This window comes from Zonotrichia leucophrys, chromosome 2 (assembly GCF_028769735.1).
Source record: "Zonotrichia leucophrys gambelii isolate GWCS_2022_RI chromosome 2, RI_Zleu_2.0, whole genome shotgun sequence".
NCBI classification, from domain to species: Eukaryota; Metazoa; Chordata; class Aves; order Passeriformes; family Passerellidae; genus Zonotrichia; species Zonotrichia leucophrys.
In genome coordinates this window covers 151,382,134-151,387,122 of record NC_088171.1, presented here as the reverse complement: position 1 = coordinate 151,387,122, position 4,989 = coordinate 151,382,134, and the positions used below count along the sequence as shown (strand labels likewise).

At 43.7% G+C, this 4,989-nt stretch overlaps 1 non-coding gene across 1 annotated transcript; it reads right to left on the bottom strand.

The window, feature by feature from the left end:
* Positions 1 to 2,655: 2,655 nt before the first annotated feature.
* On the bottom strand, positions 2,656 to 2,738 carry TRNAL-CAG (transfer RNA leucine (anticodon CAG)). Its single transcript has one exon. It is a non-coding gene; the product is annotated as a tRNA-Leu (tRNA).
* Between the last annotated feature and the right edge of the window lie 2,251 nt (positions 2,739 to 4,989).

The window sequence follows — 4,989 nt, the reverse complement described above, 5'->3', positions numbered from 1 at the left end:
TGTATCATTTTGTGGGGAGGTTCTTACACCTCATGGGATCAGAAAAGAAATATCTCTCCCACCATCCAGCTTTTGCAAGCGAGATTTGGGGAGTAGAATGTTCATTTCCTATAAAATTCTGTGTGAAAAGCATTGGTTCCCTATATATACGTGTGAATACATATTTATGTGTATATATAAATATATGTATGTGCATCTGTGTATATATGAACATACACACATACATGTATATATAAATATACATGAAGTCTGGAAGGCACTGGAGAAATTTTTGGGGACATGTCTTTCTCCTGCAGTGAATGTTTTCCTGGAGAATTCAACCAATTTTCTTCTCTACTATCAAATTCCAGTGTTTCTCCTACATGGTCCTGTTTCTGAGGCATCTCTAAATTGGACTTGGTGTGTCCAGAGGAGATTTTGGTGTCTTCCTGCCTTTCCAAGAACCCAGGAATCAGAGTAAATTCCAACCAAGTGTCTTTTATTATATAATCTTGTTTATTACAAATTAGTCTACAGATGGTGTTTCTTTTCAAGTCCACCACTGAAAGCTGGAATTATTTTTTTGGTTGTTTCTATTTACAAACAACAATAACAACAAAAGATGATGAATTATCATCATTTATTCTGTAAAACCCCTGACATTTTTGGAAAGATTAAGTTTTTAACACAAATGTTACATAACAGGAATGTCTACAGAAGAATGCATTAAATTCCAAGCAGTTCAGGCTGTATTTTCTTTCATTTCCCACTGCTCCTAATAATATTATTTGTTCCTCTCTAACCCAATCTTTCTCATTCTTTGTTGGTTTTACATTCTGCAAATGCCTGTGGACAGTTCTGCTCCCCTTAGTCAGGTATTAGACAAATTGCACACATTGTTTCCTTTTAATCTAATCTCCCTCCTGACATCTGAAATACTCAGTTCTTCACCATCCTCTGCAGTTTGCCAACACTTACTTGACATTTTGATGTGCTGAACCAGCACCATTCCACAGTGGGAGTCAGCTGATCCCAAAACACTCAATCCTCTCTGTTCAGCAGCAGTTTTGGGGGAAGCATCTCATTGCTGATTGCACCAGAACACCTGATTTTGAGAAAACTGTTGCACTCGGATATTCTAATTAGAGACAAGGCTTGGCATCTTCTCCCACACAATTAATCACAGGACAAGGGGAGATGGCCTCAAGTTGCACCAGGGGAGGTTCAGGCTGGATATCAGGGAAAAAAATATTCACTGGAGGAGTGGTCAAATTTCAAAACAGGCTGCCCAGGGCAGTGGTGAAGTTGCCAACTCTGAACATCACAAAAACCTTCTAAGGTTTTATGTTCTCTGTTGGACTTTGGCTCCTGCAGCAGCCAAGCCTGTCCTTCCACAATGTCTGTCTTAAAGGAAGAGTTTATTTTTTTAACTTAAAACTTGAAATTCATCACTGCCCTGGCATCAGCTCTGCACCTTTTTTTCTCCTTCCCCATGGCAGAAAAGCATATCATATTTAAAGGAAGGTGCACACCTGAGTCTGCAGAAAGAGCTGCTGCATTGCTCTTACTAAGAAAGTGAAGATGGGATGATTCATGTGGTCCAATTTCTTTGCCTTTCAAGACAAACCAGTTTTCCTGCTCTTTTTTATACATCTTTGTTTGCTAGACTACCCTGTCTGCCTGGGAGGCACACAAGGATCTCAAGGATTTGCTACTGGTTTTGAAAATGAATGATGGAAGAAATCCAGGGTCTGGGATTTGATTGCAATGGAGATAAGCTATGACCAAAAAATTCTTGTGGAAGAGGAGTGGAGCAGTTATTGCTGAGAGTTCCTGCTCTGACAGATGAGGATATTTCTACTACCAGCAGTACTCAAACACTGCAGGGCTGGATAAAACACTCAATAACAGACATCATCTCAAGGAATTTGCAGCATAAATGTTATGAAGCCTCACATCCATTAGGGAAAAAATGGTGCAGTAAAAAGATTGTTCTGGGTTTAACTGCTGCAGCTGCTGCTTTTTATTTTTTTTCCCCCTTGTTCTCTTGTTTAGGTTTAAAGAGGATTTCTGAGTTTAGGAATCACAAAATTGACAGGTTTGGCAAAGACCTCCAAGACTATCACATCCAGTCTTTGACCAAATGCCACCATGGCCACTGAATCATGCCACAACGTGCCACATTTATTCATTTTTTGAACTTAGCCCACTGACCCAGCCTGTCCAGGTCCCTCTGTAGGGCCTTCCATGCCACAAGCAGATGGATTTCAATCCCAACACTGGCATGGTGCTCCTGGGCTCACCCAGGGAGCCTGGGTTTATCCCCTTCCCCTTCAAATCTCGTTTAAAGCCCTCCACCAGCCCCAAAACTCATGGCTTAGAACTCTTTTCCCCCACGAGACAGGTGAGACACTTGTCACCAGCAGCCTCAGTGCCTGTAAAACACCAGAAAAGCCAAAATTCCACCTAAGACAGGTGGATCCCATGGAAAAATAAAACCCCACTTACAGCACGTGTTGATTAGTTGGAGGGACACTCTTTTGTCAACATGAACAGCATGAGCAACCAATGGTGGGTGTTAATCCCTGGCACAAAACCAGAGAAATATCCAGGAATGTCTCTTGCACAGAGAGGCAGCACAATTCCCTGTGGGATGGCTCTGGCCAGCAAACGAGTTGTCAGGAGTGGGATTCGAACCCACGCCTCCAGGGGAGACTGCGACCTGAACGCAGCGCCTTAGACCGCTCGGCCATCCTGACCCATGGAACCTGCTCCCCTGCATCCTGAAATTCCTGTGAAATTGTTTTCCATCAAGTTTGTCCTTTTAGTGTGTGGAGCATTTCCTTGGGCATCCAGGATTTTCCTCTAGGAAGCAAAGAACAGACTGAACTCTGGAACAGACAGGAGAGTGCAGCCAGGTAGGGGTTGGTTTCTTCTCCCAAGTAAAAAAGAGACAGGAGAAGAAGAAACAGCCTAAAATTGCACCAGGAACGGTTCAGATGGGATATTAGGACAAATTTCTTTAGTGAAAGGGTGGTCAAGGGTGGGAATGGGCTGTCCAGGGAAGTGCTGGAGTCACCAGTCCCTGGAGGTGTTCCAAGGGGTGTGGATGTGGCTCAGGGATATGGTGTGGTGGTGAGCACAGTGCTGGGTTAGTGATGGGCCTCAGTGATCTCAGAGGTCTTCTCCAAATTTAATTATTCTGTGAAAAGGCTCAGAGTTCTCTCTATCCTCACTTACAGCTAAGTTAACAATTAGTTAAGAGGTTAATAATTAGCTTAGGGTGGGCCTATCCAGTGCAAATACCAAACGCCAGCTTAATGAAGGAGGTAAAAACCTTAAAGAACCTCGAGAATCAGAATATAAAAAGAGCTACAATAATTTCTGGCATATCCCATTATCTCTGCCAGCTCCTTTTTATTTCTTTCTCTTTGTTTAATTTTTTTTCTTTCCCTGCAGAGTGCTGGAATTTGTCCAACAGACTTTAGATGAATTGACAGTGGCATATGCATGAGCTGATGGCTGCTGCAGCGACGAGGTTTTCCCTTCCTCCAAAGCTCAGTGCAACTCCCCAGAGAGGATGTGAGCAAGGTCATCTCTTCCCTTTGAAGGTGGAAACAGGGGACCAGCAGGACTTTGCAGAGTCCAGAAACAGGGCTGAGGAAATTCAGTTTCAATTGAAAAGAGAGATTTCTTTCCAAGAGAAAGGGAAATTGAGGTAAGCAACAAATCTTCCAGAGTGAGCAGGAGTGGCTCACAAAATATATCTGAGAAAGAGAAAGCCATGCAAAATAAATTTCACCCTTTATGCAACAGATGCTGGGGGGCTGGTTAAAGGCTTTTTCCAACCCAAACCAGTCTGGATTCTGTACTGTTTTAAGGAGGTTGGGTAGTAACAATCCATGGCCCTGGACAGGGGTGAGGGTCTTCATGAGGGTCTTCACAGGAGAAGAGATTTTATATTTACAGAGGCAGAGGGGGAGGAGGGCTCAGAGCATTCAAAGTCCCTTCCAGCTCAAACCATCCTATGATTCTATAGCTCTCTATAAAACCCCATTTTAGGGGATTTTACATGGAACTCTTATAACTGTATCATTACAGATGAAAACTTCAGCATCCCTTTTAACTTTATCCTGCTGAAGGATTTCCTGAGCTTGTAAGGGAAGAGTTGCAGGATTTCTATAATTATCAGCTGCTTCTGCCCACATTCCTGGCTGATGGGAAATCGTTAGTCTTGAGCCTTGGCTAATGGGCCATGTTAGAGACACAGAGGAGATTTTGGCACTACAAATTCGAAGTCTGTGTCACCACTGCCTGTCACAAGGATGTGGCCTTAATGACAATGACCCTTTGCCCTGGGAGGCATCAGTGGCAGAGAAGGGAATCGAACCCCTGGGAATTGAGTATGTACCTCCTGTCTTTTTATAAATTTAAAGGCAGAAATGGAGAAAAAGGGCAGGAGGGCAAGTCAGGGGTTTCTTTGTTGGTTTAAAAGACATCCTGGTCAACCCCTGTTCCTCAAGCTCCTTCAGGCTCCTTCAGGTGTGGGTGGCATCTGGGTGTGGGTGGCCATGGGTGAGTAAGAAAGGTGTTTTGCAGAGCTCCAGCTGGCGAGGAATGAGCTGTGCAAGGCTCCGAGGGGGAAACACAATGCTGAGGGGTTTCCATTGGGTAAACATTCCGCATTTGGATTGCTTTGTATGAGAAAAAACAGCCGGCACAAAGGAAGCTGCCAACTCCCCATCAACACCACCACGTCCTTTTAAGGTTTTTTTGGTTTTTTTTTTAACAGCTTCACAGACTCCCAGGCAGGATCGTGTAGCAGTTTTGAAATCAATGAGGCATTTGCCATTTCCCTCTCACCTTGCCTGCCTTTGGCTTGGCACACAGCTCAGGTTTTATGCCTGTGGATCTCTCTTGCTCTGTCTATTGTTAAAACAAACGATGCTTTGGCTCATTCTGGCTTGGGAAAGAAGAAGGGGAAGGAAAGTTTGCTCATCATGGCAGATA